Here is a 12,369-nt window from a genome sequence, read left to right on the forward strand (position 1 = left end):
AAATTCACAGAGCAAAGCTATAGCAGCCAACCCTTTATTAGGCTTTTCAATCCAATTTGTAAATGTCTTTTTAGTTACCAATCCTGCATCTTCCATGAAAAACTCTTCTCCCAAAGCTTTCTTAAAAGCTTCCCAATCAGTATCTCTTCTATGTAACTCATCAATTCGATCATGTAATGCATGCATGGCCAAACGCTAGGAGAAATACCAACTCCATGCATATTGCGGTACCCCATGAAATAATATATTTTCTTCATACAATTGGATGAAGGCCAATATTTTGACCCTTAAACTGCTTCAATTCTTGTCCCACTTCTTGCAATGCATTCACAACTAAGGAATCAATTCTTTCTACTTCCTGCTCAGTTTGCATCTGTTGTTGTAGCAACAATTGATGTTGTTGTTGTTGCTACAACAAAGCAATCGTCTATTGTAGAGCATCACCACCACTTGAACATGCAAAATCCCCCATCTTTACACACCTGTTGTCAACTTTCACATCAGGTTCACCACCACTGTTGGAGCATTTGGGATCGAAAGTCTACCATGGGGGTAAGAGACAGTAGGGTGAAGGGAGATTCAAGGAGAGGAGTAGACAGAAGAGAAGGGGTTTAAAGAAATAGAAGATGTAGAAGAATACTCATAGAGGTGAAGCATGTCAATTTATTTCTGCATCTTGAGAAGATAAATCTCTTATAGACAAAAAAACTTACATAAAACAATAGCTTCCTCTCTGCTATTCAAACTGCCAATCTGATGCTTCCTTTGGTTTCGAAAGGGGAGTAAAATACCAGGACACCTGTCCAGAATTCTCCTAGATCACTCTTCCCAGTTTGAAGTGATGTGCACTGCCTGTAAACTGCGATCACACATTGCGCGATTTTGCCGATCCTTATTTTTGCATAAAATCCCCCAAAAAAGACTAAAATCCCCTTGCTTTTTTTTACATGTCATTCTATTCTAGAAGTTATCTACATCTTTGGGATATTTACAAGAAATAATATCTAAAATATCTAAAATAGGCTAAACTTGTCCAAAAATCTAGTATTTTTGAACCATCCACACTACAGACACAGACACTAATGACTAATATGGCATTGGCTCTCTAGATCAATAAGAAAGTTGAATGACAATTCACTCTAGAGTTTTTCACACCGTGTCTGCGTAGCGGCACAATAGTGTCCAAGTTACTGGGCCCTGCAGTGATATGCCGGCTTGCTTCATCTATGCTTGGATCATAATATGCAGCAGGATGGGTGTAGCCTCTCGGTTGAGTGTCTTGACTTTAAACAACCCCAATGGTACTAAAGGTATGATTTCTGAACTAGAGAGTGGTTTTCATCTCAGGCAATTGGCAAAGAGGTGAGTGATTTCACACTCTACACCTCAAAGGTCAGCCTTATCTTGATTGGCTTGCTCCCTCTTGGGGTAGCATGAAGAGATGTGTCCTGATGGATGACCACAAGTCCAACACAAAATTGGCTTTTGGGTCAACCCTCCTAAGCCTCTACCTCTTCCTCTTCCTAATGCCATCATTGGCATCAATCGATAGTCTATGAGAATTGGATTGCCCTCTTCATCGTATGAGACGTAAGGGTTTACATAAGGCTCCTCAATATTCGGCTCCTCCATGTAGCAGATTGGAGTGTCGCTCGATGGATGGGTTATGAAAGGTCTAGAGGCGACCTATGTATACCTGCGCGGTTGGTCTCCATCCTAGGAATGGCTGGTTTCATGTCATTTGGTGTTGGAAGAGCCAATGGGGCTCCTCTCTCAAAGAAATTTGAAGGCATATTCCCTAGGTAAGGCTGGTTGTAAGGCTGTGAGTATGGGAATCTCCTCGACAGTCTACAGTGCATGGCATCGTGGCCAAACCTACCACAATTTTGATGCAAGGTTAGGACCTAGGGTCTTGACACTCAGTTGGAAGGTGGTTTCTCCCACAATATATGCATTGGGCATGTGGGTGTGTAGGTCTTCTCATCATCTCTTGTAGTCTAGCTAGCTCCATTTTCATCTCTGTTAGCTCCTAGCTTGGGTCAGCACCCTTTCCTTTGTCTTGGTTGCTTGGGCATGATCATTTGCTACGTGTTGTTTCCCTTTCTGAGGTTCTAGAGTTGGCTTTGTCTTGATTCGAGCCCCTGGAGCTTCTGTCCTTGAGTTGGTCATCCACTTGTATGGCCTCTTCAAAGACCCTAGCTAGTGTGTCTCTCTACAAGCTTGAGTTGCCTACCAAGGCCTTGTAGAGTTCCTCACTGCGTATTTTGTTGATAAATACAGTGGACACTACTCTCTCAATGGGTCATTTTTTAGTTGGGATTCTCTTATAGAGACTTCACATGTGAGTAACATAGTCCCTGATGTCCTCTTTGTCCCTTTGTTTGATACTCATCAGCCACACTATAAGATTATCTGAGTACCCAACCTCCGTAGTGTCTAAGCTTGTGTACCATGTCCTATCCTTATCGCCCAATCATACGACAAAAGCTTGTATGAGCAGTGAGTGAGATTGGTGAGTTTGTTAGCCTCACAGACCTCTCAAACTGCTCTATGAAACTATATGGGTCGTTGCTCGGTTGGTATTTCTCTAGTTGTTTTGTAACTGTGGGGATTTACGATTGGCTCTTGGATCCTTGGGTACCTCTAATCCTGCAGGCAATGACATTGCTAGTGCTAATGCACTTTGTTTTTCCATGACGTGTTGTCTATTAGTCGCTTCATGAGAAGCTTTCTCAATGTTAAATTTTCCTCTAGCGCTCTTTTCCTCTCTGCATTCGGTCATGTTCAATTTCTATTTGCTATAGGGCTGACTTCTCGCATTTCTATGTCCTACTACAATTTCCTAGTTTGATGCACTGCTAGTTGTATGCTGCTATGCTTTGCAAAGCTTCTTGCGCTAGCTTTCTTTTCTCCTTGAGGTCTGCTATGATGTATTGTGATTGTTTGCCATGGTATTCCAACCTAGTTTGTGTGTCATATTTATTCACCATCTACTAGATTTCGATTGAAAAATCCCCTAGGTTGAGCTCTTCGTTTATGCAGTTTGTACTGGTTTCTACCATATCTGTGGTCTCTTACTCCACCAAGTTGTTGATGAGAGGTTGATTAAGTGAGGTAGTGTCATGCTCCTAATGGTGTCGATCCTTCTATGTGTCTCACTTTTTGTGTTGTGTCTCTCACTTGGTCCTACAAATTGGGGTTCTTGATCACTCGTCTAGATTTGAGGGTCATCTCCTATTGGTGGGTTTATTCTGTTTATTAAGTCTGAGTGTGTTCCTTCTTATTTACAGACAATCCTCAATTTACGTTCACTTAGTGTGTACGTGGTGCTCTTTTCCGTGCACTATGCCAAATCATGCTTTCAATCTTTTCGAGTGTAGTTCAAGTGTTGAAAACAACATGGGTGAGAACATGGGATAATAAATGCAGCTTTTGCACTTTGGTCTATGTTCTTGGCTGAATAGGGCTTTAGGCTCAATCCGTTCTCACTAGTCTCTAGGATTAGTCTCTAGGATCTATGCTACATTATTCAGCTCGATCAAGGTCAATTGGAGCCTGCATGTCAGTTTATGGCTCTAAGAGGGGCTAAAAGTTGACGTGATTATCAACGGTCATGTCTAGCCATCCGACTGCAATTTTTAAGGTCAATTCCACCTGTAAGGATTTAAAAGTCTTCACTTGTTGCGAGAGGTATTCTGCTTTGTTCGAGATGCGCTAAATTGTTCAATTTTTTTAAAATAAGATTTTTGGTCCGATTTTGCAGTGTTTGATCCCTAGAATTGGATGTCCAATTCTCAACCGTCCAATTTTTGCACGTCTGCAAAATTGTTCGATTGTGATGTGTCCAATTTGCACTAGGTTGCATTATCGTCTGTCTGATTCTTGTGGTCTGATTTTGAATCCATCCGATTTTTGTGATTTTAGTGTCTGATTCTAAGAGTAGTTTGATTAGAAGTGGTCTGAGTGGCCGATGGCCGAGCGTCCGAATTCAATTTTGGAAGTGTCTGATTGTAGGCCATTCGATCATCTACATCGAATAGGGAAAATGTTTGATCGGACATGCTGAGGTAGTCTGAGCGTTTGATTGCCCAAAATTGGACATCTAAGTGTTAGATTTTGGGAATCGGACCCTGTGAACATTGTCCGATTTCGACGGCACGAAGGCATCAACGGCAACAAAAAATTGAATCGAAGCAATGATTTTGGCCACACAAGCCTGCAATGAGCTCCAGAATACAAGAATGGTGCACAGAGGAAAATTTTTATATACCTAGTATGTCCAAAAAATGCACGTGGAAGACGATCGATCCGCCCAAAGCTCAAGGTCTCTTTCTCTCTCTAGCACTCTCTCACTCTGTTGAAGGTGAAAATGAGCTTCCCCCTTGCTCTTTAGGGTCTTAAACCCTTTTTTCACTCAGCCTTGACCTCTCCAATCACTCCTCTTGTGGAATTAACACATTTAAGCACTCTTTTTTTCTTTTTTCTTTGTTTGTGCCCTATTTGGGCCTGTTGTACAACGACAACCCTAAAGCGTTTTGCTTTGATATATCGACCTTATCCTACTCTAAATGCAACAAAAATCAAAACCCAAATACTAAAATGATTTATCCTACTTGCCTACTCATAAAAAACCCTAAATTCTTACTTGTTTTGAAGATTAAAAACCCCAAATATCCTACTCTATATCAAGCACCGATTGGGGGATGAAACCCTACTTTAATGCTCGATTTGAGGCAGCACGCAAGTGCTTAATCTTGAATCCATTGGTCTTGGCAACAACGGAACCAAAATGTAGTGGAAGCACACACTCATCCGCCAAGACCCACAAACCACTTGTTGCTTCAAGCAAGCACAAATGGCTATCTCTCACCTAGCCAACACGCCTTCGATCGCACGAGGGCATAGTGAGCTTACCTCGATGCTCGAATGGGTAGCCTCCTCCCTTAAGCAAACCGATAGCTCCACGATTCAAGATGCGAGCTCAAGCAACCTCAATCCTCCATCTCCAAGCTCCATCCTCCATAGCTATGCATGAGAGAAGAGAAGAGAAGAGATGATGGAGAGCTTCTTCTCCACATGTGATAGTACAGTTATAGATGTTACTATCATTTATGATAGTTATGAGCTCAAAGTGTTGTAGATGGAGGATGATTGGACCTTGAGTATAATGTGTTAGGAAATCACAACGTTAAGAATCTACTTGCTAAATTTTATTTCAAATTAGATGGTAGAAGTATTCAAAGCCAAGAGAGTGTCATTGCCAATGGAAAGTGTGTGGCTCCACACATTTTAGAATTTGTGGAGTCTTCTTAAATACCCTAGCTCCACAACTTGCAATATTGAACACTTGTAATGTTTGGATATTTTGGCTAATATAATATAACTATTTGTAGTATATTATGATTCTAATATTTTGATTTTTATTTTTTTTTAATTTTTTATATATTCATACAATTATATTTAAAGCTATTCATATGCACACACGTACACACACATTTTAAATTTAAAATATGTATGTATGTATGTAGTTTGAATTTGAGATAAATTGCATGCATCCAAATGCACACTAAAGAGAAACATTTCTCCTAGTTTCATTTTTTTGTATATGTATACACATATCACTATATCACAAAAAAGACATATATGCCCAAACATCCACTCAGGGAGGAGGGGGGCAAGGCACCTCTTCTCCAAATTAGTTGTTGTTAGATTATGTGTGTATCCTTGCACTTTACAATGAATTTTTTGAACATGTATACATAGCCTTTTTTTTATAGATGCAACACATACACATACATGCCTTTGTGTTGAGAGAGAGAGAGAGAGAGAGAGAGAGAGAGAGAGAGAGAGAGAGAGAGAGAGAGAGAGAGAGAGAGAGAGAGAGAGAGAGAGAGAGAGAGAGAGAGAGAGAGAGAGAGAGAGAGAGAGAGAGAGAGAGAGAGAGAGAGAGAGAGAGAGAGAGAGAGAGAGAGAGAGAGAGAGAGAGAGAGAGAGAGAGAGAGAGGTCCCTTCAAATATTAGGCCACCAATATAGGGGGCAAGTGCCATGTTGGCATACTTATGCTATGTATGTCAAATTTGCAAAGAGTTTAGTTAAAAATATAACTAAATATTGTGTGTTTGAATAGTCCTTTAGTAGTTTAAAAGTTAGAATTTTTACAATAGAACTAGTTTAACTTTTGTTTGGTTGTTTCACTCTATACACTTTGTTCATCTCTTCATATCCACCACATGCCTCCTACAACAGATACTTGCATCATGCACTTTGGTAAGTGGATCCATGACATTTGATTTACCAACCAAGGTAATTAGATCTTTTAGGTTTTCTCAAAGGTATTGCACCTAGAATGCGTACTCTCACCATTAGATTCCCCCCTCTAGGTCCTAGAAGACTTTTTGAGTACCTTTGCTACTTGCACATACTCCAAGAAGGGGTCCAATAAAACTTGGGTACCCTTGGAATAACTCATGGAATTTCAAGATGGGAAGAACCACCAAAAAGTGGTGAAGAAGTGATTGGCCCATGTGGATCCTTTACATAGGCCATGCATTATCCCCATGGGGAATGCACTAGGTACAAGAGCTTTGGAGCTCATAGGGCATGATTGTGCATTAGCCATCTACCTCCTTGCATTGGATATATCGTTAGAGGAGAAGAGCAATAAAGATACAACTCCAATGGTTGGTGGAGGCAGGGTTGGCTATCATGTTGCCATCCTCTTCAAAAGAGCCATGCCTTGACAAAGCCAATCTTGCCTCCTTAACATCCATAGAGATAGATGGCATGCAATACTTACCTTTTTCCAACTTGTGTTGTAATGCTTGATAATGAAGGAAGAAGAGTTATTCTTAGTCCTTATCATGGATTTAATGATGACGTTATTGATTATGATTACATGGATGTGCATTCGCCAATGTTAGAGGCTAGAATATGTGATGGCACAAGCTTAGATATAATGGGCACTATCATAGTAGCCTCGAAGTAGATTTCCAAGACCGAGGTAGATTACCTTGTCCTCGCGACTGAGTTTAAAGTGTTACAATTTGATCTTTTTTGACCAAGACCCTACATTACTACAAGGAAATTTTCGGATCCCTTTGCCCAAAAGGGTACCTTATTGACATATGGGGAGACAAAGATATAGGATGAGCTAGAAGAGATAAGATCTCTAACTACCATACATTTTGATGCAATGAAACTTGACTCTAGCATGCATTAAGACCCCATGAGGCCACATGTGAAACCATGGGCAAAATGAGGCATAAAAGACCTTGGTCCAAAGTTTGGCATCTAGGGCTATAGCCAAAAAGTGGCCCTAGATGCCAAATTTCAAACTAGGGTCATGTTGCCTCATTTTAACCCAAGATTTCACTTATGGTATTGATTGATGCATGCTATGATCAAGTTTCATCACATTTTGATAACTCCAAGTTAATTAGTAATCATGTTTTTAATTTGAACATCTGTAAGAAGTTGGAAAGACATGTTTTAGTGAGAGAGTTATTAATAATACCTTATCACACTGACATAGGTATAAAAGGTGCGAGTCATTTAATTTTTGACATATTTTTACCATAATACAATTATTGTCTATCATCTCAAGTGTTTGTACTCAGCTTTCATGGCTTCTCTCTCTTCTTTCCTATTTTTCTAGCCTTTTTCTCTCCTCATCACTCATTCTCTCTCCTATTTTCTCTGTCTTCCTCTCTTCTTTCTCTCACCTATCATCCCTCTCCTTTGACAAGTAGTATCAAAGCATTGGTCTTTGATCCATTTGATTCAATCTTTTCTTGGATTTCTTTCACAAGCTAGTTACCTTGTAGTTACTCAAGGAAATTATGTCAGTTTGGAAAATGGACAAGTGTAGTGATCAAAAGACCAAGAACAACTAGTTAGAGCTAACTAGAGTACTTGAAGACAAAGTTAGGACAAAATGGTAGGTCGTGCATCCATAATAGGCCATTTTAGAGGTAAAAATTGGAGGTAAAATGGTTAAAGACAAGGAGAATAGAGTTAGCTTTGGTTAAAAATTCTAGTTACTTTTCAAGGGAAGCTTTCTCTTTCCTCTCTCTTTCAAGATTTTGGGAGAAGATTTCATGGTGAATAGCAAGAATTATCACTTTCTTATTAGTAATAACTCTCTTTCCTTCTATAACCATGGGGAAAAGATCCCAAACTTCAAGAGCAACAAGGAGAATCCTAGATTGAAGTATTGAGTAGTTGAAGCATTCTAGGTTTAGCCCAAAAATTGGGTTGCAAATTGTGTTGAATTTTTACTCTTCATCACCAATCATGACAACCATTGATTCCTTCTCCATTTCTTATTCACTTCTTGGACAAGTGTCCTACATCATTCTTAGCACTAGGAATATACACCTTTCAACCTTAGTTCTCCATTTCCTTTGCTGAAAACCCTAATATACATAGCAAGGTAGCCATAGCCATAGATTTGGAAGCTTCAATTTCTTTAATATTTGTCTCTTCCCCACCTCAAAGGCTTATCTAGTACCATTTGGGAGTAAGATTGGCATCAAGATTGAAGTCATTTCAAAGATTTCAACACATTGAGCCTCTTGAAGCTCATAATGGAGTTATATTTTGGGGCTTTTATTCAAGGAGCTTGAATCTTTGACATTCAAGTGTTGAAGCATGATTGGAACATTGCTTCTTCAAGGATTTAATCTTCTTCAAGCATATATATATGGACTGAATTCTATGGATTATGAAAATTTCTTCAACCATTGAATTGAAGCTTGATTCCAAGCAAATCAATCATCTTCTTCAAGGTATTTTACTTGCTTAACCTCTAAGATATCTCAACATCTACTTGTTTAAAGCTTGTCCACTTGTTGGTGGGAGATTCTTGAGCAATTAATTCTCTGAAATTGATCAATAGATTGGAGATTAGTGTTTCTTCTAATTGATCAAGGCCTTTTATAGAAATTCAACATTCATTTTAGTCCTATTTCATCATGAATGTCATTTACATTATCTTGATGCATAACCCTAATTTGATTGTATGATTCTCTTTGCCCACCAAGAAAGAAATATTGTAAAGGATATGTACTTGCAATCAATGAGTCAATGAATTGCATTGGTAAGACCCTCAACCAACCCCTATTTCTTGATTCCAAATTTTCATCGTTCAAATCTTGCATATCATTGAAGGGGGTTGAAAGAAATTTTCAATTATGCATCTCACCTATGTTTTGTAATGTCCCCATTACTTAGTTTATTTTAATAAACAATGTGCGCATATATTCCAAAAATTGATTTATGTTGAAAAAAATGGTAAAGATTGCACATTTTTAAAACTAGCTCTAACTATGAAGATAATTGAAGGAAGGCTTGGGAAACCCTCCCAAGATAAGCTTATTAAAAGTATGTTTGTAGTATAAGACAACAAAAAGAACTAGCCTAGTGGATAGTCACTTGGCAGTTAAGTGCACTTGGTGATGACACTGCCCAGATGCTTTTTCTACAAGCTAGTGGGAGCTTCTCACATGCAGCCAATGGCGCCAATGAAGCCTTTGTAGCCGTTGCCAAGCATGCCAAGGCCAAGATGCCAAGGTCTATGCCTTGGTCACTACTTGGCGTGACACCTGCTTGACGATGTGACACGTGATGCTTGCCATATATTCATAAATTCTTATCTTTATCTCCACACTATGTTCCAAAAATGGAGCCCCTTTCTAACATCATCGATCATGTCATTAAAAAATACTAAAAGAAAGCGTTCTCTCTTTACCCCCTGATTACAATATAAATAGGGGATATAGTGTCACATTTTAAAAAAAACCTTGCAAAAGTCTCTTTGTTGTTGACACGATGAAGCTCTACTACAATCAGCCGAGCCTTTCACTCTCCACACCTATGCGGAAGTGCTGCTGAAGCAATTGCTACTGAAGTGCAAGCAGAAGTTACCCCTGAATCCATTCAACCCAAAGGATCAGTCATTCCACAACAAACTAATGTTGCATTCATAACCCGTAATCACGATGGATGGCTGAACAGAAATAATCAAGTTTAGTACATAAGAAAATGATTACTTTTAAGTTATTAACTCTATAAATTCCTAATTTTTCTATTTTATGTTATTGCTTTTTGGCATCTTATGATAAAATGAGGGATAAGTCTTAGTAATGTTAGAAAAGCCCATATGATAAGTCTATTACATAGATTACAATTAGTTAGAACATGCTTAAACTTACAAAAACATGTTAGTATTATCAATTGCTTTTTAGAAAATAACACATGAATTGATAAGGGGGATAGATTCTAAGCATTGCAAACATTGACAAGTGTGTTAAAAATATTTTATGGTTATGTCTGCTTTTGGATTTGTGAATGATGAATTATGCCTCTTATGATTCCATGCTTGTAATAACAGATGAATTGTGGTTTGTGGTGGTTTGAGACATTGGGGTCCCCAACCCAATGCTCTCTAAACACTTTGTGGAGTGTGCAAAAACTCACCTGTGGGGGTGGGGATCCTATGCTCTCGAGGGAGGTAGGGGTTTTTGGTTTTTGATCACTCGAGCACCTGAGAGGGCAAAGGGCGGAGTGATAAGTGCCCTTGCTATGTAGGACGGCTCCTAAGGCTCAGGAAAGCTTAGAGTGGCTTTGAGCCAGTAAATTCCCTCTTGATCGCAAATGGAGTGCGATCATATACAGCCCAATCCTATGAGATTGGAAGGTCCTATCCTAGGCTGGACAATGTCTTTTTGCGGAAAGACGGTTTTGTACCACTTTGCAGAGTGATGGTTTAGCTTGTTATTATGAAATAAAGTATTTGATTTTTGAATTGTTTGTTATGTGCTAAATATTGAGTTTAACGAACCTAATTTAACTGAGTAATAAAATGAAGACATTTTTTTTAAAAAATATGTCCAAACAGCGTGGTAATATGATTCACTAATTAGAAAACTAAAGCAAACCCAATCGAGGAAAGTGGGAGGCTTCGATCCTGACGATCGAATGCCTATGGTTGGGTGGACTTGTTAAGTTGGGTAACTTTCCACAACACTAGATAGAGCTGATTAAATCGCGACCCTCCCAATATTGGTAGGATTAGTTACTAGGTTTAACACCATTTTAGGGGGTTGGAGCTGAGATCTTACCTTATGGATAGGGGGATCGAGACATGGTGGAGATGTATCAAAGGAAGTAAGTAACCATTTATACTTTGTCCATTATACATGTAGGCATTGAATATGTGTATCCTATTCTTTCAATTTTTCAATTATAGAGTACTCCAAGAATGCTTAATTCCATATTTGTGTACAAGGTCAATTCATTGAGGTGCCAAAGGAGAAGGAAGCAGAGCTACTGAGTCACATTGGATATCACCAATGCATAAGTCTTCTTCCTTCAACTGTGCTCCTCATCATCATATTTATGATTACATTCTCATATTATGCTTATGTTTATTACCACTAGTATTTCTAGGGTAAATGTTGCTCCAAATATTGCTCATGAGGTGTACATGTTCCAAAACTTTGGTACTACAAGCAAAGAATCCATTCTAGATAGATTGAGTCTAGACATGAGGAAGTTGGCTGAGGTTAAGATGAGTATAGAGGGATGGTATTATCAAGGTGGTTCTCCATGGTATAAATCTCCTTGTGGTTTAATATCTTAGCTTGTATGGAAGGTTTATCTTCTATCTCTAACTCTCTTGTATGGAATGTCCTTTTCTGTCTCAGGCTATAATTTTATTTTTGTTTTGGTATGATAGGATAAATTACATGCCTTTGTCTCAAAAGAAACTTTGAAGGCTAAGGCTCTTGGTACAGATGAGTTATAGAGGAAGAAAAGTTTAGATAATTCTATAAGAGCGGAATAGGAGTGCCTCAAAGATAGGGGTTACAAGTACTTATGGATTGCCAATCCCCAAAATAGGGATAATTTCTTTAAGTTGTTATTTAGCCTAAGGTGGATAATGCAAGCATGCTCAAGATCACAAGAGACAAGTTGTATTGTCTTACAAGCTCAAAAATCTCTCCGGAGAGGTAATTTGTATTTATAAAGCAAGTTGTGTACATGTTGCCTTTTTTCTTCAATGCTTTCTATTCATGCATGTTGTTGTGCATTGTAGGAAAAAAATGTTGTTGCATCTTATGAGTCTTACAAAGTCTAAAGATCCCCAATACCCTCAGTTTACATGAAGAAAGAGACATACTGGGCTCATTTGCATTCGGTGGTAGTGCTACAAATCCAAAGGATACAAATAGAAGGTCCATAACTATCGGACTCATTTTGAGGAGTTCTTCAAACTTGAAGAATCATGTCGTGTAGGTTAACACAACACAATACATTCATATTGCTTTCTTGAGCTTTTTCTCAATGTACGTGTCAATGTTAAGCTT

Source organism: Lygodium microphyllum, chromosome 15, assembly GCF_053477565.2.
Source record: "Lygodium microphyllum isolate KBCC chromosome 15, Lygodium_microphyllum_v1.1.10, whole genome shotgun sequence".
Lineage (NCBI taxonomy): Eukaryota > Viridiplantae > Streptophyta > Polypodiopsida > Schizaeales > Lygodiaceae > Lygodium > Lygodium microphyllum.